The sequence below is a fragment of the Sorex araneus genome, chromosome 1, assembly GCF_027595985.1.
Source record: "Sorex araneus isolate mSorAra2 chromosome 1, mSorAra2.pri, whole genome shotgun sequence".
Taxonomy (NCBI): Eukaryota; Metazoa; Chordata; class Mammalia; order Eulipotyphla; family Soricidae; genus Sorex; species Sorex araneus.
In genome coordinates this window covers 96,176,555-96,200,255 of record NC_073302.1, presented here as the reverse complement: position 1 = coordinate 96,200,255, position 23,701 = coordinate 96,176,555, and the positions used below count along the sequence as shown (strand labels likewise).

The 23,701-nt window shown below is 38.2% G+C and overlaps 1 pseudogene; it reads left to right on the top strand.

The window, feature by feature from the left end:
• Positions 1 to 1,212, top strand: part of LOC101539722 (protein SET-like) — a 169,166-nt pseudogene extending 167,954 nt beyond the window's left edge.
• Positions 1,213 to 23,701: the final 22,489 nt, after the last annotated feature.

Below are 23,701 nucleotides of genomic sequence, written 5' to 3'. Positions count from 1 at the left end.
TATTTTCTCCCTATCTGTGGGATGTCTTTGTGTTTGGTCATAGCTTCCTTTGAGATGCAGAAACTTCTTAATTCAATGTAGTCCCATTTGTTCATCTTTGCTTCTGTTTGCTTAATCAGTGACACTGATTCTTTAAAGGTGCTCTAGCTTTAATCTCATGGAGAATTTTGTTAATGTTTTCCTCAATGTAACTTATGGATTCAAGTCTGATATTGAGATTTTTAATAAATTTTGATTTTGGGAGTGAGTGAGGAGAGCGAGCAAGGGAGGAGCAATGAAGCGAGCAGAGCCGCGCAGTGTGGTGAGAGAGGAAGAGAGGAAGCCGCTGTCGTCCCCCTATCGCCTACCCTTCTAGCCTCCCCGCACCCCCTCGTGGAGCAGCACCATGTCGGTGCCCCAGCCAAAGTCAGTAAAAAGGAGCTCAACTCCAACCACTTCGGTCAGACAAGACCTCAGAAAAAGAGCAGCAGGAAGCGATTGAACATATTGATGAAGTATAAAATGAAATAGACAGACTTAATGAGCAAGCCAGTGAGGAGATTTTGAAAGTAGAACAGAAATATAAGAAACCCCACCAACCATTTTTCCAGAAGAGGTCAGAATTGATCGCCAAAATCCCCAACTTTTGGGTAACGTCATTTGTCAATCATCCACAAGTGTCCACGCTGCTTGGGGAGGAGGATGAAGAGGAGCTGTATTATTTGACAATAGTTGAAGTGACAATTTGAAGATATTAAATCAGGTTACAGAATAGATTTTTATTTTTATGAAAACCCTTACTTTGCAAATAAAGTTCTCTCCAAAGAATTTCATCTGAATGAAAGTGGTGATCCATCTTCAAAGGCCACTGAAATCAAATGGAAATCTGGAAAGTATTTGATGAAACGCTCAAGTGAAATACAGAGTAAAGCCAGCAGGAAGAGACAGCATGAGGACCCCAAGAGCTTCTTCACTTGGCTCACTGACCATTCGGATGCTGATGCAGATGAACTCGGTGAGGTCGTCAAAGATGACATCTGGCCAAACCCATTGCAGTACTACTTGGTTTCTGACATGGATGATGAAGAAGGGGAAGGAGAAGAAAATGGCGACGATGATGAAGAAGAAGAAGGATTGGAAGATATTGATGAAGAAGGGGATGAAGATGAAGGTGAAGATGAAGATGATGATGAGGGAGAGGAAGGAGAGGAGAATGAAGGAGAAGATGACTAATGGAACACTGACGGATTCCAATCTTTTAAAATTTTCTCCAGTCCCTGGGAGCAAGTTACAGTCTTTTTCTCTTTTATCTCCGCACCCCCCAGCCCCCACTCCCAGTGCTCAGTCGCCCTGTTTTTGAGGTCTCTTTTCTCTCCTTTACACCATGGTTCTCAACTTAATTCGGGGAAATACCTTAAACAGAGTTTAGTGGGGAAAGGCTCTACTGGTTTCTGTTCCAAATTAATTTTGATCACTTCTCGTCTCAACACAGACATTATGGTATCCACACCACCGTGCACTGTGGGAAAAAAGAAAGACCTTCTGTACCCTTAGCTCTGCTGGAAGCTGGAGGGACCAGGCCACTGTGTTGTAGTGCATAGAATTCTAGCTTTTTTTCCTCCTTTCTCTATATGTTGGGCTCAGAGATGACACTGTGTCTCTATGTGAATATGGACTTAGCATTTACCAACATGTATCTGTCTACTTTCTCTTGTTTAAAAAAAGAAGAAAAATCTTTTTAAAAAATGGGGTTATAGAAGGTAAGCAAAAGGGTGGGTTTGAGATGTGTGGGTGGGTTAAGAGGGCATTTGACAACATGGCTTCTCCTTTGGCATGTTTAATTGTGATGTTTAATGGACATCCTTGCAGTTTAAGGTGACACTTTTAAAATAAAATTCTTTCCTAATGATGACTTGAGCCCTGCCACTCTATGGGAGAATCAGCAGTACCTGTAGGACCTTATTTGGAATTGACATTCTCTATTGTAATTTTGTTCCTGTTTTATTTTTAAATTTCTTTTTTGTTTCACTGGAAAGGAAAGACGCTCAGTTTCAAACATTAAAAAGTGTACAAATTGCTTTGTTACAATAAAACTAAATGTGTACACACAAAAACAATTTTGATTTTACTTTTATGTGTGAATTTAGGGAGGGGTCTGACTACTTTCTTGCATGTGGTTGACCATTTTATCCAGTACTAATTGTTGAAAAGGCTTTCCTTGTCCAAATTCATACATTTTGATCTTTTTTTAATCAAAGGTTAGCTTATATGTCAGGGCATTCTTTTTCTTTGTAGTAAACTTTGAGGTTGGGGAGAATAATACATCCCATTTCTTTATCCTTGGGACTGCTTTGGTTATTCATGGGAGGAGTATTAATTCATATGAATTTCAGGAGTGTTTGACTTACTTATTTAATGAATGTCATGAGTATTCTTACATAAACTATTTGAATTTGTATAATTATTTGGGGAGTATTGCCATCTGACAATATTAATTTTTATGATACACGAACAGGGAATATAGTTCTATTTCCTCATGTTCTTGTTTATTTCTTTTAGTAGTGTTTTGCAATTTTCTTTGTTAAATTTTTTTTATTTTTTAAATTTTATTTATTACAAAAAAGCCCTTCATATGTATACAGATATTATACAGGCTTGATGAACAAGGAATGAAGCAGGATAATATGTCTCAAACTCAAATGTTCAAAAACGAGAAGTGGCATAAAACTCCTTACTTCATTATATAGTCTGCTTTGCTTCATTTCAACCAATAATTACACACTACTTTAACATAAGTACTTTTAGAATATTTAAATTAATCTAAATTTAACATCAAATAAATTCCAAAATATTAAAACAAATTTACATAAGAATGAAAATTATGTGAGCTTAGTAGATAAATGGGAGGGGAGGATGGATTACAGACCTCAACATCAGACCAGAATCCCTAAGATACGTTGAAGACAAGGTCGGCAAAACCCTCCACAACACTGAAGCCAAAGGTATCTTCAAAGCTGACACGCCACTGGCCAAGCAAGTGAAAACAGAGATAAATAAATGGGACTACCTCAAACTAAGAAGCTTCTGCATCTCAAGAGAAATAGTGACCAAAGTACAAAGACAATCTACAGAATGGGAAAGGATATTTACACAGTACCCATCCAATAAAGGGTTGATAACAAGGATATACAATTCACTAGTTGAACTCCACAAGAAGAAAACTGCCAACCCAATCAAAAAAATGGGGTGATGAAATGAACAGAAACTTTCCCAAAAAAGAAATCTGAATGGCTCAGAGGCACATGAGAAAATGTTCAATATCACTAATCACCAGGGAGATGCAGATCAAAACAACCATGAGATATCATCTCACCACAGAGACTGGCCCACATCCCAAAAAACAAAAACAACCGGTGTTGGCGTGGATGTGGGGAGAAAGGGACTCTTCTTCACTGCTGGTGGGAATGCCGACTGGTTCAGCCCTTTTGGAAAAAAATATGGACGATTCTCAAAAAATTAGAAATTGAGCTTCCATTTGACCGAGCAACACCACTCCTGGGACTATATCCCGGAGAGGCAAAAAGGTATAATAGAGATGACATCTGTATTTCTATGTTCATTGCAGCACTGTTTACAATAGCCAGAATCTGGAAAAAAAACAGAGTGCCCCAAAACAGATGACTGGTTAAAGAAACTCTGGTACATCTACACAATGGAATACTATGTAGCTGTCAGAAAACATGAAGTCATGAAATTTGCATATAAATGGATCAACATGGAAAGTATCATGTTGAGTGAAATAAGTCAGAAAGAAAGAGACAGACATAGAAAGATTGCACTTATATGTGGAATATAATGTAACTGAGAAGTACAAGTTGGCAACGATGCAACTTCTGGCAGATATCTCTCTGGACTTAGTTACTAAAATACTAAAATACAGAAACCCAAAACCTTGAGGCTGCTAAGTGTGGTCACTCGACCTCATACCTCTTCATTCTCAGCAATAGAAAACAAATTATCTAATACTTCCTTTTTCAGCAGGTCCGACTTTAGGGGAGAGACTCTCCAAACAATAATAGTGAATTTTGTTGAAATATTGAATGCAATCAAAGTGAAAGTAAAGTGAAATGTATTAGTTACACAGGTGGGGGGAACTAAGGGTGTGGGGGCTAGGGGCGTGGGGGGGCTATGGGTGTGGGGGTGCGGGGTGGAGCTATACTGTGTTTCTTGGTGATGGAATATGTGCACTGGTGAAGGGATGGGTGTTCGAACATTGTATAACTGAGACTTAAACCTGAAAACTTTGTAACTTTCCACATGTTGACTCAATAAAAAAATATTTTTAAAAATTTAAAAAATAAAAAAATAAAATTATAACTAAGATGAACCACTACCTGCTACTCAGAGCAATTTTTAAAGCATCATAAAGTCTCTAATAAAAAAATACCTCAGGTTGTATGATCACATATAATCCAAAGTGTTAATAGCTATGCCACTGACATTGCAGATTCCATACATCCTACTGCCTCTTTTTTTAATATTTTTTAAATTTTATTGAATCACCATGAGATAGTTACAAGTTTTCATGTTTGGGTTACAATCACGCAACGATCAAACACCCATCCCTCCACCAGTGCACATTCCTAAACACCAATATCCCAGGAAAACCCCCTTTCCTACCCTCCCCCTGCCTCCATGGCAGACAATATTTCCCATACTCTCTCTCTACTTTTGGGCATTATGGCTTGCAACACAGACACTGAGAAGTCATCATTTTTGGTTCCACTATCTACTTTCGGCATGCATCTCCTATCCTGACTGATTCCTCCAGCCATCATTTTCTTAGTGATCCCTTCTCTATTCCATCTGCCTTATCCCCTCTGCTCATTAATCAGGCTTCCAGCTATGGGGCAATCCTCCTGGCCCTTGTATCTATCTACTGTCCTTGGGTGTCAGTCTCACGTTTTGTTAATCTATACAAATGAGTGCAGTCCTTCTATGTCTGTCCCTCTCTTTCTGAGTCATTTCACTTAGCATGATACTCGCCATGTCCATCCACTTATATATAAATTTCATGGTTTCATCTTTTCTAACAGCTGCATAGTATTCCATTGTGTAGATGAACCAAAGTTTCTTTAACCAGTCATCTGTTCTTGGGCACTTGGGCTGTTTCCAGATTTTGGCTGTTGTGAATAGTGCTGCAATGAACATATATGTACAGATGTTATTTCTACTGTACTTTTTTGCATCCTCGGGAGATATTCCCAGAAGTGGTATTGGGGGGTCATATGGAAGTTCAATTTCTAGTTTTTGAAGAACTGTCCAAATTTTTTTTTCCAGAAAGGCTGGACCAACAATAAAAGAGCGTTCATTTTCCCCCTCATTCATGCCAGCACTGGTTGCTATTGTTCTTTTGAATGTGTTCCAGTCTCTATGGTGTGAGATATTTCATTGTTGTTTTGATTTGTATATCCCTGATGACTAGAAATGTGAAGCATTTTTTCATGTGCATTTTGGCCATCTGTATTTCTTTTTTGAGGAACCTTCTATTCATCTCTTCTCCCCATTTTTTGATGGGGTTGGAGGTTTTTTTCTTATATAATTCTAATAGTGACTTAGTATATCCTGGATATTAATCCCTTATCAGATGGGTATTGGGTAAATACTCTTTCCCATTCTGTGGGCTCTTTCTGTATTTTGGTCACTGTTTCTTTTGAAGTGCAGAAGCTTCTTAGTTTGATGGAGTCCCATTTGTTGATGTTTGCTTCCACTTGCATGGTCAGTGCTGTTTCATCCTTAAAGATGCTTTTAGCTTCAATGTCATGGAGAGTTCTGCCTACATTTTCTTCTATGTACCTTATAGATTCATGTATGTTATTGAGATCTTTAATCCACTTTGATCTGACTTTTGTGCTTGGCATTAGACAGAGGTCAGAGTTCATTTTTTTGCAGGTAGCTATCCAGTTTTCCCAACACCACTTATTGAAGAGGCTTTCCTTGTTCCACGTTGCATTTCTTGCTCCTTTGCCAAAGATTAAGTGGCCATATATTTGGGGATATTCAACTCTGTTCCATTGGTCAGCAGGTCTGTTTTTATCCCAATACCATGCTGTTTTAATTACTATTGCTTTGTAGTAGAGTTTGAAGTTGGGGAAGGTGATGCCACCCATCTTCTTTTTTCCAAGGATTGCTTTAGCTATTCATGGGGGTTTATTGCTCCATATGAATTTTAGGAGTGTTTTGTCTATTTATTTGAAAAATGTCATCCTGATAGGGACCACATTAAATTTGTATAATGCTTTGGGCAGTATTGCCATTTTGATAATGTTAATACTCCTTTTCCATGAGCAGGGGATGTGTCTCCATTTCCTAGTGTCCTCCTTTATTTCTTGAAGTAGTGTTTTGTAATTTTCCTTGTATAGGTCCCTCACATCTTTGGTTAAGCTGATTCCAAGGTACTTGGTTTTCTCAGGTACTATTGTGAACAGGATTATTTTTTAATGTCTCTTTCTTCTCTTTCATTATTGGTATATAAGAAAGCCATGGAGTTTTGGGTGTTGATTTTGTAGACTGCCACTTTACTATATTGACCTATTGTTTCTAGGAGCTTTTCTGTTGAGGTTTTAGGGTTTTCTAAGCATAGTATCATATCATCTGCAAATAATGATAACTTGACCTAACCTTTTCTATCTGTAAGCTCTTGATATCTTTTACTTTTGTAACTGCTATGGCCAGGACTTCCAGTACTATATTGAATAGGAGTGGCAAAAGCAGGCAACCTTGTCCTGTGCCCGATCTTAGAGGCTTTTCGTTTTTTCCCCAGCGAGAATGATACTTGCCATGGGCTTTTGGTAGATGGCTTTTACTATATTAAGGAAAGTTCCTTCGATGCCCATTTTGCTGAGAGTTTTCATCATAAATGGGTGCTGGATGTTGTCAAATGCTTTCTCTGCATCTATTGATATGATCATATGGGTCTTATTATTTCTTTTATTGATATGATGAATTCTGTTGATTGACTTGCGAATGTTAAACCATTCTTGCATCCCTGGGATGAATCCTACTTGGTGATGGTGTATGATCTGATCTTTTTGATGAGCCGTTGGATTCTATTTGCTAATGTTTTTTTAATGATCTTTGCATCTGTCAGGGATATCTGTCTGTAATTCTCTTTCTTTGTGGTACCTCTGTCTGCTTTTGGTATCATGGTGACATTTGCTTCATAGAAACTGTTTGGAAGTGTTTTTGATACTTCAATTTTCTGGAAAAGCTTAAAGAGGATTAGAAGTAAGTCCTCTTTAAAGGTTTGGAAGAATTCACTAGTGAATCCATCTGGGCCAGGACTTTTGTGCTTGGGGAGACTTTTTTTATTACCGTTTCAATTTCCTTGATGTTGATAGGTCTGTTCATGTATTCAGGGTCTTCTTGGTTCAGCCTTTGGAGCCTATAGGTATCTAGGAATTTATCCATTTTCTTTAGGTTTTCATGTTCCGTAGCATAAAGATTCTCAAAGTAATCTCTGAGGATCTTTTGAATTTCTCTTGTAATGTCCCCCTTTTCATTTCTGATTCAGTTTATTAGGGTTTTCCTCTCTCCCTTTTTTTGTGAGTCTTGCTAGAGGTTTATCGATCTTGTTTATTTTCTCAAAGAACCAGCTCTTGGTTTCATTAATCTTTCGGTTTTTTGGGTTTCCATCTCACTAATTTCTGCTCTGAGTTTTATTATTTCCTTCCTCCTGTTCAGATTGGGTTCCTTTTGTTGGTCGTTATCCAAAGTCTTAAGCTGTGAGGTTAGGTTACTTATGTGGGCTCACTCCTCCTTCCTGAGGAATGCTTGTAAAGCTATAAATTTTCCTCTTGACATAGAATTTACTGTGTCCTATAAGTTTTGGTAACTCATGTCCTCATTTTTGTTCATTTCCAGGAATCTTTTGATTTCCTCTTTGATATCCTTTCTAAGCCACTCGGTGTCTAATAGTGAGCTGTTTAATTTCCAGGTGTTTGATTTAGTTTTCTGTTGTGTGTGTGATTTATTTCTAATTTCAGCGCATAGTGGTCTGAGAAGATCGTTGATACAATCTCTATCATTTTAATTTTATGAAGGTATGTTTGGTGGCTCAGCATGTGGTCTATCTTGGAGAATGTTCCATGCACACTTGAGAAGAATGTGTATACAGTTTTTTGAGGATGAAGTGTCCTATATGTATCTACTAAGTCCCTTTCCTCCATTTCTTCCATAAGATGCAGTATGTCCTTGCCAACCTTGACTCTATCAAGAGGTGATAAAGCGGTTTTGAAGTTTCACACTAGTATTGTGTTGCTATCGATGTCTTTCTTCGAGTCTATCAGTAGTTGTTTTAAGTACTTTGCTGGTCCCTTGTTAGGTGCATAATATTTAGCATTGTTAGTTTTTCCTGTTGTACAGAAAGAACTTTATCAATAATAAATGACCTCCAGTCTCTTGTGACGTTCTTCACTCTGAAATCAATGTGGTTTGTTCTAGGATGGCTATCTCAGCCTTTTATGGGAGTTGTTTGCCTGTAGGATTGTTTTCTAGCCTTTAAGCCTGTGTTTGCTCTGACTTTTGAGATATGTTTCCTGCAGGCAGCAGAAGGTTGGGTTCAATTTTCTAATCTGTCATGTCACTCTGTGTCTTTTAATTGGTGCATTTAGCCCATTCACATTGAGAGAGATTACTGTTATGGGGTTTTGTCCCATTTTCTGCTGAAATTTGGTGTATTTGAGGGGACTGTCTTGTCCTAAAGCAGCCCATTCAGTTGTTCTTGTAACCATGGTTTTGAGTCTATGACGTTCCTGAGCTGTTGTTTATCTGTGAAACTATGTGCTTCCTTCTGTTATGAATGGAGTCTAGCCAGGTAACATATTTTTGGTGAGGCATTTATTTCATTGAGTTTTTTCACTATATCCCACCACTGTTTTGGGGCCATGACGGATTCATTAGACAAGTCGGCTGTGAATCTTAAGGATGCTCCTACATAGACAATTTCTTTCTTTGATCTTGCTGCTTTCAGGATTTTGTCTCTATCTAAGGTTTTGGTCATTTTGATCAGGATGTGTCTTGGGGTATTTTTACTTAGATTTATTCTAGCTGGTACCCTTCAGGCTTCCTGAATGTCGCACATGTTTTCTTCAGCTCTAGGAATATCTTAGCAATGATGTCTTTGACAGTTTCTTCATCAGGGTTTTCTTCCTGTCCCTTGGGACTCGAATAATTCTTATGTTACTCCTCTTGGCTTCATCATGATCTTCTCTTGCTATCTGTTTCTGGATTGTGAGTCTCTTTTCCATTTTCTGCTCATTTATTTATTTGTTTATTTTTAATTGAATCACCGTGAGAACAGTTACAGGACTCTTATGATCAAGTCTCAGTCATACTATGATCAAACACTCGTCCCTTTACCAGTCCACATGTTTCCACCACCAAGAACCCCAGCATACACCCCCTCCCACTCTCCCTCTGCCTGTGTGGCAGATGATTTTTCACTTTACTCTCTCCTTACTTTGATTGCATTCAATTTTCGACAGAAAACTCACTATCATTATTTGGAGTTTTCCCTCCAACAGTCAGCCTTGTTGGAATGTCATCATTAGATCGTATGTTTTCTATTGTTGATAACAAAGAGCATATGATGATGCATGGTTGTGAAAGTGGCCACCCAGTTTTGGGATTAATACGTCTGGTATTAAGTCCAGAGGTATTTCTGCCAGCATCCGCTGCATTCCTAGATTGGTTTAGTGCCTCTGGGATCAAGAGCAGGGGAGCTGCTCGTGGGCAGCTGCTCGGGGTCTCATTTGGGCAGGAATCAGGGCCGGTTCTGCGCCCCCATTGCGAGATTCCCCGTGCATCCCATCACTGCAAGCTCCAACCTCTCTGTCCAATTGACTCTGAACAGTGGTGGTCACCATACTGCCTCAAAGTAGAAAACGCCAAGGGACAAAAACCCTTCTCCTCCCATGGCTGCGTGGGGCCGTAGCTTAATCCACAGTTCAGGAGTGTAGCTACCAGCAGCTGCTGCGTTCCGAGATTGGTTTCTGTGCCTCTGGGATAATGACCGCTCAGGAAAGGTCAAGCGGCCGCTTACGCATTTGGAGAGATATCCCAGTCCCACATACCAGAGCCATGTTAGTAGAAGCTCAGTGTCGCTGGGACTCCATCTGGAGAAGGCGGGTTGGCTGCACTTTCTCTGTCTGGCATCCCGGTGTTGTTGACCCAGTTTGGGGTCTGGAGCATCCTCCGGCTTGCAGTGACCACCACCATTTCTAGAGAGTCTCTGGCCTTCATCTTCGCGAGCTCACTGACTCTGTCCTCAGCAGCTGTTACTCTGCTGCTGAGGCCTTCCACTGAGTTTTTTAATTTGCCTACCAGGTTTTTCAGGTCTGACATTTTCATTTGTAATTTTGTTCGCATTTTCCACATTTCTACCTTCAAATCCTCTTGTATTTTATTGGCATTGCTTTCCATTGTTTCTTTTAGCTCCCGAAGCTTCCTCAGTAGCTTCCTTCTAAATTCCCTGTCAGAGAGGTTGTCTAGCACTTCATTGCTGTTGGGGTCTTCTGGACTAGCTTCTTCAATAAGTAAGCTTGGTGGGGTTCTGTTTTGCTTTACCATTGTGATCTATGTAGTTTAGCCCGTCACGCTCACTGTTAGTATTCTGCTTATGATGCAGTATTAATTGAGGTGGGCTTCATGAGTTATTGGCTAATGTGTTTCTGGTGGTGAAGTTAACCTAGTGAAAGTTCCAACTAAGAGGGTAACTTATGGTTCTTATGGTATATGGAGCGGGGAGAATAACCCATGGCTGGGATAGCAGAGGGTGCCCGAAACGTTGCCCACGGTGCCCACGGTGTGCCTCAATTTCCATCTCCCACAGATAAAGGATGAAAACAGTGTGTCCTGGGGTCTAGTTAGAATCGCGGCTCTGAACGTGTTTTGCAATTTTCTTTGTACATGTCTTTTACCTATTTTGTTAAGCTGTTTACTAGATACCTGCTTTTTTGAAGTAAATTGTGAAGATAATGGCTTTTTTCCATTTCTTTCTCTTCTATTCAGTACTTGAACATAGAAAAACCATAAATTTTTCTCCTATTGATTTTTTTATCCTGCCACTTTACAATAAAGTAGATAGTATATAGGATAGTAGTGGTGATCGTGAATGTCATTGTCTTGTGTGTCATCTTAGAAGAAAACCTTTAAGCTTTTGCCACTGAGTATGTTTGCTGTGGGATTCTGGCTTTAATTATGTTGAGGATTAAATGGCTTTAATCATGTTGAGGAAAATTATTTCAGCTCCTATTTTAAGGCTTTTCATGCATCTACTGATAATATGATGTGATTTTTATATTTCTTTATATACATTACATTGAATAATTTGTGTATATTAAATCACCCTTACATCCCTGGGATGAATCCCACTGGCCATGTTGTATGATATTTTGCTGTGTTGTTGGTTTAGATTCACTATTATTTTGTTGAGGATCTTTGTATCTATGTATGTCATAGAGACACGTTTTTTTGTGCTTTTTTGGGTGCTATCGCTGTTTTCATTTGGTATAAAGATAATGTTTTCCTCATAGAAACTGTTTGGTAGTGTTTAAGTTAGAATTGCCTTCATGTCCTCCAGGAATCTGAAAATTCTTATGTTATTCCTCTTGAATTAAATACAAAGTTCTCTTATCCACTATTTATTTATTTTGAGGCATTTTCCCATTTTCTGTTGTTTTCAAGAGCTTTATGTATTTCATTTTGACGTTCACTGATGCCCCCCCAGCTGCTGCCAAGTCCTTCAATGAGATTTTCATTTCACCTACAAAACTGTTTAGTCTTGTCATTTCTTATTGTAGTTTTCTTATCTCTGTCTCATATTATCTTGTGCTTTATTGACTACTTGCACTATTGTCTCTTTAAGCTCAATAACTATCCTCGACATTTTCTCTCTAAAGATGTTTTCAGAGAGGCTATATACTTTATTCCTATCAGTTGAGTCTTTAGGGCTTTTATCTCACAATACCTGGTGGGTTTCTTCACTGCTTTCACATTGGTCCTATTGCAAGTCTGAGTTTATTTCCAGAACCCAACTGTATGCTTCCAGGAGCACAAATACCACATGGTATCATTCTAGAAAAAGGGTAGCAGCATGAAGAAGGTCAGTACTCTCAGCTGGGCCACTCGATAGAGGGCTCAGAAGTCTCTGAAGTGCTCAGAGGTCTCTGTTGAGTAATGGTGCAGGGAGAAAGGGATGGGGTGGGGTGGTAGTTAGCTAATGCAGGGCTGGCATTAGCAGCAATGTGGCAGGAAAATGTTGAAGCCTGGTACATCTGTGGAGTGGAGACCAAGCTGTGGCTTGTAGGAGGCTAATGTCCCCTAATGTCCCTCTAGGCTCCAGGATGTCTCCACCAGATGCCTGGTCCATTAGTGGAACTGATTTGGGGAATGGGGATGATATAGCAATGCTGCAGGCAGGCACTGAACCCTGGGCCTCCCCTCATATCTCTGATTTTTAAAATAAATGATCTCCTATGAATCTTGTTATTGTATTTTTGTTTTTGACATTGGGTTTCTCTAGTGATGCTCTAGGGCTTCACTCAGTTTGGAAGGTCATGCAGTGCCAGTGACTAAACTCAAAACCCTAAAAATGCCAACCATGTGTTCCAGCTTTAGCCATCTCCATAACCCTATGACTTCCCTATCTCTGTATGTGCAAAGGTTTAAAACACAACTTGAGAACATATAAGTTTTTCTAGACAGTTCCTCTATGCTGTCAGCATTTTTACTGTTTCTGCAATGTTTTATTGGTATGTCTGGGGAGTTTTCACTGGCCTCAAGCTTTGACGGATCTGTTGTAGCTCGTTCAATATTTTGTCTTCAGTTCTGTCCACAAAATTAATTCAACATAAGTTGTCCAGAAGAAATTGATATTATTAATCCAAATGATCCCATGTAGTAGTAAATCTATCTTATTCTTAGGGAAAATAGTTGTAATTAAAATAAATCTGAAGTTTGTATGAAGTATCTATCCATTATAAAAGGAGTAGTCTGCTGAATTTCATCTCACCTATAATTTAAAGTATATGTAATTATAACAACAACAACAAAATCAACTACATAATTCATCATTCAGCTATCGTCTGCCCTCAGAAAATAAAGAAGCCACAGTCTGTGGTTTCCAGTGAATAATTTATCTTCAGGGTTTGGTAAGAACTTAAAATTCTCTGGCTATAAATATTGATTTTCATTTAATTTATATGATGACAAAACACAGACCTTAGAAACTATACGAATGTGCAGTAGGTTGAATGAGTTTTAACTCAATATGTTCTGAAGGGGAGAAATCTGTGAGCATCGATATAGTCTGATGTGATGGTTTTGGGAGCAGGGGAGGTACTGCTCTTTCAGAAATGAGAGATTTGTGTAGTCATGGTCTTAACTTACAATTCCAAATCATCAAAGTGTACTCAGGGACTGGAAATAGTGATGGGACCACATCTGCTGTAGATGCTTTGCTAGACTGTTACCTTCTTTTCCCTTTATGTTAAAACTATAAAGTCTTCATTTATCCTCACCTATTTTTCTCTCCATTAATTAATCTAATTTTAGTTAATTTAACAATTTTATTTTCTTGCTTGTGTTGTATTGGGTAGCTCAATATCTTTGATTTGGTACAGTTAAACATTTGGTAGGTTAATAATCATATTGGTTAATGATAAACAATAAATAATAATGATTAAAATGGTAGTAAAGAGCTAGTAAATACCATATACTAAATACCATGTACCTTATTAATAATTAAACTTATTATCTTTTTGAAATTATCATAGAAACACTGTAGTTAAAATTATTTCTTTTTACAAATTCAAAAGAGTGAGACTCCATAACAGTTCTAAATTATACAACTAGGGTACTTTGGGGGGAATCTTAGTACATGTAATATAAGTACATTGTATCTAATACATTTAATGTGCATAGGTTGTATATGGTTGTATTTTGTTTCTGTGACCATATAGGTAGTTAAACAAAAGTAGAAACGCCATTCTTGTCAAATTTGTATTCTCAAATACTTCTAAAATCTACTACATTAGTAAATTATTCAATTTGCCTTCATTTTTTCTCTTTGAAGAGCTTTTTCTGAGCATTTCATCTGGTACTTGAGTCGAGTAGAATGGGAAAAAAACATGTATATTCCATTATATTTAAATACTTTATGTAAAGCATTTACTGTCTAATAGTATGTGGAAAGATATCAAATTACAAATAAAAGGGAACACAAATTAACCATGTAACTATAAATTAGGGACTCATTTAATAGATTATAGCTTAAAAACCAACTACCTACATGCTCAGCCGTTACATGCATACATACTGGCGGTTCTGGTGGAAACTCCTGCTGGTTCTGTGCAAGTGGGAGCAAGGGGCAAAGCATATGTTCCAGTTCACTGGGTTATTCTTTCACTTCTTGAAAGTTCTCTATCTTAGGAGAGATTTCTCTAAAAATGAAGTGTGAGTAAAAAGTTTGAGGTGAGTCCATTCACCACTACCCTCTAGCCATGGCTGGTCCTTGAGGGCATCCTAGGTACCAAACACTCTCTAGATCAGGGATTCACACACCGTTTGATATCAGCTCTATTCTCAAAACCTGGAAGCAAAAAGAGACATGGCACAGAAAACAAACATAATTTATGATAAAAAGTTTTGGGAGTCATCAGATAAGGGGTTGATATCAAGGGTATATAAAGCACTGGTTGAACTCTACAAGAAGAAAACATCCAACCCCATCAAAAAATGGGGCGAAGAAATGAACAGAAACTTTACCAAGGAAGAGATACGAATGGCCAAAAGGCACATGAAAAAGTGCTCTACATCACTAGTCGTCAGAGAGATGCAGATCAAAACAACCATGAGATACCACCTCACACCACAGAGACTAGCACACATCCAAAAGAACAAAAGCAACTGCTGTTGGAGAGGATGTGGGGAGAAAGGGACCCTTCTACACTGCTGGTGGGAATGCCGGCTAGTTCAACCCTTTTGGAAAACAGTATGGACGATTCTCAAAAAACTAGAGGTTGAACTCCCATTTGACCCAGCAATACCACTGCTGGGAATATATCCCAGAAAAGCCAAAAAGTATAGTCGAAGTGACATATGCACTTATATGTTCACTGCAGCACTGTTTACAATAGCCAGAATCTGGAAAAAACCCGAGTGCCCTAGAACAGATGACTGGTTGAAGAAACTCTGGTACATCTATACAATGGAATACTATGCAGCTGTTAGAAAAAATGAGGTCATGACGTTTGCATATAAGTGGATCAACATGGAAAGTATCATGCTAAGTGAAATGAGTCAGAAAGAGAGAGACAGACATAGAAAGATTGCACTCATCTGTGGAATATAGAATAATAGACTATAATACTAACGCCCAAGAATAGTAGAAATAAGTACCAGGAGAATATTTCCATGGCTTGGAGGCTGGTCTCTCATTCTGGGTAACTCAGGGAAGGGACCACCAAGTAAAATGTGGTTGGAGGACATGTGGGGGAAGGGTGAGGTGGGTGGAATACAGACTAGAGACTGAACACAATGGCCACTCAACACCTCTATTGCAAACCACAACACCTAATCAGAGAGAGAGAACAAGAGGGAATTCCCTGCCACAGTGGCAGGGTGGGGTGGGGGGAGACGGGTCTGGGGAGGGGGGAAGGGATGTTGGGTTTACGGGTGGTGGAGAATGGGCACTGGTGAAGGGATGGGTTATTGAACTTTGTATGGGGGAAGCATGAGCACAAAGATGTATGGATCTGTAACTGTACCCTCACGATGACTCTCTAATTAAAAATAAACTAATAATAATTAAAAAAAAAAGTTTTGGGAGAACTATGTTCTTTGGAGCAGAAGTGCTAAATGTAGGAAAATAAGAGATAAGAAAACCAATGTAATTCTATAAAATGCTAGGAATAATGATTGCTTGTGGGAAAATATATCTAAGATCTATCAGTCTGAGGGACGTAAAGGTGAAAACAGACTTTCATTACCGTTTATCCCTACTCGTCAAGAATAACTTCAGTTGATATTCAATATTTGTATTTTTTGATTGAAATATGGGGGTGCAATCAAAAGCAAGAATTACCAAATAATCCAAAAAACATCCCTTCACCAAAAATAAACCTATCAAAAAGTAAAAAAAGACAGAAACGTTTAGAGAGACATTGGGTTCACAGACTTGGGTTCATGCTTTGAATGGTCTCCAGCACTCCCTGGATCTCTTGCACTGAGCCAGGAGTATTCTCTACGTGCCACTTGGTACTCTCGCTAACTCCTACACTCTCAAAGGATATTTATTGCATCAGTAATTGGAACAGGTGATTAACTCAGTGTTTTTAGATGTCAATAAATGTTAAACCTGGATAACTGAAATGTTTTCATCAATATCAACTTTCAGTTTAGAGATAAATAAAAAGAAAAAGCAAGGGTATATAGACCAGATTAGTATTTTGTTTGTTTAAGATTTTTTTAGGTGAGGGGATAGAGAGATGGCTGTTGAGAATCAGAACACTATAGTTACAACATGATAAGTATCAACATTACAACAGATTGGAAATGTTAGCTGGTTAAATAGGGTTAGAACTCTATCCTGGATATGGCATGACCATGAAATCATGTTGGGAAAAGCTTCCCAGTTCACTGAACCCAAACCCAACCCCACGAGGCCCACACAGCTGGCCAAGCAGTCCCAGGAGTACCACAAGAATCCCAAAGACTCTCCACAGCTGCACAACCGTGAATCCAGACCCAGCAAAACCTCTTTCGGCATGGGCAACTCCTCGCAGAATGTCTCCAGCCTGAGAACTAAGCCTCGGCCCCGTGCCCGCCCAGGAGGGGAAAGGTATTTCTCTCTCTCGCCTCTTTCTCTCCAGGGATGAAGGGCGCGGTGGCCGCCATATTAAGACGACCACAGATTGGGTTTTCAAGCCTGCAATTATCTAATATCTGGAAGAAATCTCCCTAGACTTCTTGTTAAAGTACAGAAATTCAAAACCGCGCAGCCGCTACTGCGGCCGCGCGACCTTATTTGTCTTCACAGTAGGTCTGAATCTAGTGGGGTACTCCTAACAACAATAGTGAGGTTTGTGTTAAAATATTGAATGTAACCAAAGTAAACAGAATGTAAAATGAAACTTATCAGTTTCAAGGTAGGGGGTGGGGGGGCGGGATGGGAGGTGTACTGTGTGGGTTTTTTTTTTTTGGTGGTGGTATATGGGCACTGGTGAAGGGATGGTTGTTTCAGCATTGTATAACTGAGACCTAAGCCTGAGAGCATTGTAATCTTCCACACGGTGATTTAATAAAATAAAATTAAAAAATAAAATAAAATAAAAATAAAAGAATCCCGAAGAGTGCTGAGGGTGTCCAATTATAAACTAATATTTTTATCTCCATGCTAACATAAACAAGTTGTCATCTTTTGGGTATATAAAATAAATAATATAAAATTTTATAATAGTACCAAAAATCTGATAATGACCAGTTGAGATAATAATGATATCATAAGTCCATTATCTATGTTAGTCTCTGTCTTCTGTACTAAAAGAGGTTTTGCTTATAAAGCACTTATTGTATCTGAAGGCACCCTGTACTAAATTATTTTCTTAGAATTGATGATTTCATTTTATGTTCTTGTTTCACCAGGATGAGCCATGTATCTAATATGTGACCTATGTATTCATTAACTAATGTTTTCCAATAATTTATGTTTAACTTAAAAATCTAATATTTGTTGGGGTCTCAGTAGCCAACCTGAGACTTTGACAAAATCCCCTGTCCCTGAAAGAAAGAGTCAGCCCTGTTTACAGGGCCCCAGGGCTTGCTTTAGCACTCCACACACGTAGGCACTCTGGTTGAGGATGAGGGATGTAATAGTTACCATCTGCCTGAGCTAATACACCTGGCCCTGAGAGTGGGAAATGTAAATCATTAGCATCTATATTGAGCCTTACAAGGTGAAATTGTTACATGTGGATTGCCTCTGAAATGCATGTATAAAGACCCCTGTGTGAGAGCTAATAAACGGATTGCTGATTGATCACCAGCTTTTCCCCCTCCACGTGATTCTTTCTCAGGGGCGGCGGGAGTCCGCAGGTGTGTGGAGGGTCAGGGCAGAGGCTTCTCCCTTCCCACTCTCTCTTTTTTAGGGAGTAAGTCTGGCGACCGGGAGATTGTACTCCAGTGTGCGGGGTCGACTGGCCAGGACCCCGACAAATATTTATATTAATATATTAAAATATTATTTTTAATGCACCAGGAATATGCGTGAGTCCATAGAGTATAATAATCTCTATGCATCTGAACTATGAAGAGTCTACATATGTGGAAATGGTAGAAAGCCTGAAAGGTGAAAAAAATCACCTTGAGTTTAACTATGAATTCATTATGCTGTTTTTAATTCATAACCTAGAGCATTGCTTTCTAGTGAGTGAAATAATCAGCATAGAGCTTTGATTACTGCATTCATAATCACTACAATGTAATTTTCATTATGAATTCTGATTTACCATTAGAATATCCAAGCTTTGTCTTCCAAATTACTGGATAGGACCTACTATATAAAGGTAGATTTGGAGAGATTATCAGAGAAGGAGAGAGAATAGAAATTTTATGTATTTTCACATTCTATAACACGTTGAATTTCAAGCAGATTCAATAAGATATGTCTGAATGTGTGAATATTTTGTCACCATTGTGAAAAAAAGCCAAGAATAAAGTGATAATACCAAAGGTGAATAAATATCTTATTGAAAAGAAACACAGTTATATAATGCAGCACTGTAGCACTGTACCACTGTAATCCCTTTGTTCATCTATTTGCTTGAGTAAACACCAGTAAAATCTCCATTGTGAAACTTGTTGTTACTGCTTTTGGCATATCGAACACGCCACGGGTAGCTTGCCAGGCTCTGCCATGCAGGCGGGATACTCTCAGTAGCTAGCCTGGCGCTCCTAGAGGGACGGAGAAATCAAACCCAGGTGCTTCCTTTGATAGCTCAGTTGGTAGAGCGGAGGACTGTAGTGGAAGTTCCCAGTTACATAATAGATTGAAAAATGAATTTGTAAGGGAACAGTAATTGTATTCAATTTCTAAGAGAAATTAATTATTAGTCTGGAAACATACCCACTATAGACAGAAAGTGAGAACATTTATAGGTATACAAACACCAAATACATAAACTGTCACTTTATCTTTATAAATTTTATTTTTTCTTAATTTAAAAAATATATGAATTTCCGAAAACAAGTGTACTTTCTTTTTTTTACTTGTTTTTTCTTTTTATAATAATCACATTGCTATACATATCTGTGTAATGCGAATATAATTTTAATATTAAAAAGAGTAAGATTTATTTTATAAATGGACATTTTTAACTTTTGGCTTTCTGAATCTATTCCACATACCTTACCTTTGCTTGTGTAATTATCAATATCTTCTACCTTTCTGTTTTGGTAATGCTTTTCTGTTTGTTTTTCACATTCCATAAATAAGTGATAACACATAATATTTGTCTTTATCTGAATTATTGCACTTATTGTAATCCTGTGAAGTTCCATTCTCTGTGTGACAAATAGTTCAGATTTTGTTTTTTAATAACTGAATAGTATTTTAATGTGCTTATGTATTGTATTTCTTCTTGGTTATTGATCAGTCAACAAACACTTCAGGTTGTTTCCATATTTGTTTCAAACAATGCTGTAATAAACATATCCTCATGGGAGTATACAACTTTTTTTCCCACTTTATTTAAATACTGTGGCTTGCATAGTTGTTCATGATGAGTTTTTACACACATTCAATATTTCAATACCAATCCCACCACTGCTATCACCTTCCTTCCATCACTTTCTCCATTTTCCCAACTACTCCTCAAGTCTCCCGCCATATCAGCCCACAATAATTTAGCTTATATTACTTGTTATCACTAAATGGTTAAAAGAATAATCAAAAAATTATATTCATTAAAAAATTGTGAGTTCTTGACCTAGATACACATAACTGCTGCATTCGGAGATGTTTGTTCTGTTGAGAGCAAATGGAATGTCAGGAACTAGTCTGTTTCTCATGAACATTGTCTCTGTGATATTCAGCCGCAATCTGACCTTTCCACACTTTTTGTGCCAAGTGTCACAAAAGTCAACTAGCATTTGTGACACTTGGCTAATGTTTGGTGATGACCGCTGGACTAGAGCTGTTACCAACTGGATTCCATGGATGTCAAAAGAATGTGTGGCCACCCACCTACGAGATGGTCAGACTTCTTTGCCAAGACCCTGAATGAATGGTTTGAGGCTCTTCATGTTCCTGGAGCGAGCAGACGCCATTGGGCTACAGGGATGAATGGAGACATTAATGACACCCTCTTGAGCAAATCAATGAGTAACGGGTTGTCAAGTGATCGAGTGATAAAAAAAATCGCGAAAATTGTATCAGACCGTGTTAACATTAAGTTCTTGCCTGAGGTTTTACTAAACTGTTGTTACAAACTAAGCCTTCTGCGTTGATGTGCTTGTGGGTTGACATTGGTTGGCTTCTGGTTCCCTCTGGTCTGCCATGCTACTACTGGGATGTCAGTGTTGCAGAGTTTGGACATGTGGCCAGCTGCAAAGGTGGCCACTTACTCCAGAAAATCCAAAATACTTAACTGAGAAGTTAAATGTCTAACTGAGCTGACTGCTAGACCTTCCGGAAGCAAGGGAAGGCAGGAGGAGGTTGCTCATCCCCACCCAAGAAGGCCTGGTGTGTTCAGCCACAAAGACCCATGTACCCAGAGCTTTCAGATGATTAGTTTCTTGGTGCTTGGTCCTGAGGTGGTGGGGTTCAGCTGGAGGCATGGCAGTGGCTTGGGGGTGTAGGTGTGGCTGCCAGGACTTGCTTTGGGTGGACTGACCCACACCTCTGAGATTGCCCTGGAGGTCTAGGCTGGAATGGCTGTCAAAGAAATTTTTGTGGCTAATTGATCTTTTGAGATTTATTTATGAATTTCTGGAACAAGGCCAGTAGATGAGCTTACAGGGTGGTGGCAATGGTGGCTTGTAGGCGTGGCTTCAGGCTTTTCTAGAAACACAGGGATGTCACCCATGCTGACTCTACGAAGGCCTGTAGACAAACTGTCACTTTAAAAATTATTAAAGAAATAATTTCTCTAAAGACAAAAAAATACGATGAGCACAGATTCTGGCAAAATTTATCGACTTAGCAAGTTGTTGAGGCAAACTCTTTGGTACATTAAAAGATAATGATAGGAACTGGAATTAGAGTACAGTGGGTAGGATACTTGCTTTGCACATGGCTGACCCAGATGATTCCTGGCATCTCATATATGGTCCCTCAAGCCCTGATGTGAGTGATCCTTGAGCACAAGAGTCAGGAGTAAGTCCTGAGCACAGCAGGATGTGGCCCCAAAACAAACAAAACATACCAAGAAACAAACAAACAAAAAATGATAAAACTCTAAGCAAAAATAGGCAGAGTCTAAAAAAAAAATACACACTATAAGTCATGTTAGAAATAAATTACTATTTAAACATGTAGTATTTAAGGGGGGAATGTATGTTGCTATCAATTAAAATAGACTTCATGTATGTATATGTTTTATGTAAGACTAACAGTCACCACAAAACAAGAACCTATAGGAGGGATAAGAACGATAAATAAAAAAAAACAAGACAACGATATGAATGACAAATACTACTTTAAAAAATCACCCATTCACAAAAGAAGACAAAAAAGTAAATAACTAATAATAAATAAAGGAACTACAGAACAATAAGAAAATAATGAACAAAATGATACTAGTAATCCATATTTATTGGTAGTTGTACTAATTATAATAAAGGACAGAATAACTGAATAAATAAAATGCAAGATATGGTACCTTCAGGTGTATTACTTCAGCTTTAAAGAAACATACTGAAAATAAAGAATCCAAATGATGTTTTATGAGAATGAAAACAAAAACCAAAAGAAGTCAGGGGTAACTATTACAACAGACAAAATAAAGTCAAAGATTTAAACATATGATAGTTATTGAATATGATAGAGAAGTCAATTCACTAAAAAGAGATAAAATTTGTAAATATTTATGTACCCAAATCAGAACGTTTACTAAGTATATAAATTGAATATTAGTAGAACTAAGACAAGAACGGCAATAATAAAGGTGATTTCAGTACCTCACATTTACAGATGATTTAATTTAAGTTCCTTTTTTGTTTTAAGTTTGGTAAAATGCCACTTTCATATTTATAATTTTTTGGAAACTTTTATGAAAATTTAATAAATTAGGTCCAGATCTGTTATCCAAATTCATGCAGCCCATGAAAAAGAAAATGAGAAAATCAAAAGAAAAATAATTTTTTATTTCTGTTTATGTAGCACTTTCTCATTGTGTTATCTACACAGATGGAAATATGGTTGTTTGATGAACAGAATAACAGTACTTTTGTTGCTTGCCATTTATTAGTTCAACTCTTGGTGTTAATTTAATTAACAAAAAGAGGATGAAATTGGTAATTCAAAGTCAAGGTTATTGCTTTGAGTTATTCACTGCTTAGTCCAGTCAGTGCCTGACAGGCTGCGAATAGGTGCCAAATGTGTTTGTGTGTGGCTATCCATAGCTCACGGCCCATTCAGAAGGTTAATGTCTTCTGCTACAGGTAGATCTTAAGCGATTCTGACTTTGGGATTTTGGGATCATTTCATAGCTTCACACCTGTCTGACAATGATGGTTTATTTTGAATTGTCAGATAAGAATATAAACAATTCAATGGACAAGTGACCTTGAAGTAGCATACTATGTATTTTTTCTTTAAGGCATGAATTAAGTAATAACAATAACTAACACCAATAGTAATTCATGTCTTTATGAAGGATTCTGAACCCTAGCGTTTTCATCTGTTTCCCTACTGCTACATACACTAGGTTAGCCCTTATCTTCTCTTATCTTTATTGAATTTCCCAAGCTGATATGGTTTAGAGGGAGAAATTTTTTTCTTTGTGTGAATAGAACAAAGGCAAAATTCATGTTTATCTTATATTATGTTATATTTTTAGAATTTAGTTTGGCGAAGTTCCAAAGTTCCTGTGACCTGCTGAGTCCAATAGAGCAGATATCTATAACGGATAATGACTATTTTCTCACTTCAGTTAAAGGTATTATTATTTCACATATCTGCTGAAGAAATGAATGAAGCTTCTTGACTTTCTCCCTCCCTCTACCTCTCTGCTCCCTCTCCCTCTCCTTCTTCATCTCCCTCTCCCTTCCCATCTCCCTCTCCCTCTGTTTCTCTCTCTCTCTCTCTCTCTCTCTCTCTCTCACCAATCTTTATAAAGAAGAAATGAGAACCCAAGAAAAGGTAGTAAGTAAACATTAGGCAATCAGCAATAAGAGACAATTATAAAGCAAAACTGGTATTGCTTTTTTCCCCTTTTTGGGTCACACCTGTCGATGCTCAGGGGTTACTCCCGGGCTCTGCACTCAGGAATCAGTCCTGGTGGTTCTTGAGGGACCATATGGGATGCCAGAACCGAACCCAGGTCAGACACAGCAGACACCCTGACTGCTTTGCTATAGCTCCAGCCGGTATTGCCTTATAATAACTTACAGTGGAGATTTTTGCTTTTTATTTTAATATTTCAATTTTGTTTCCACTACAGAA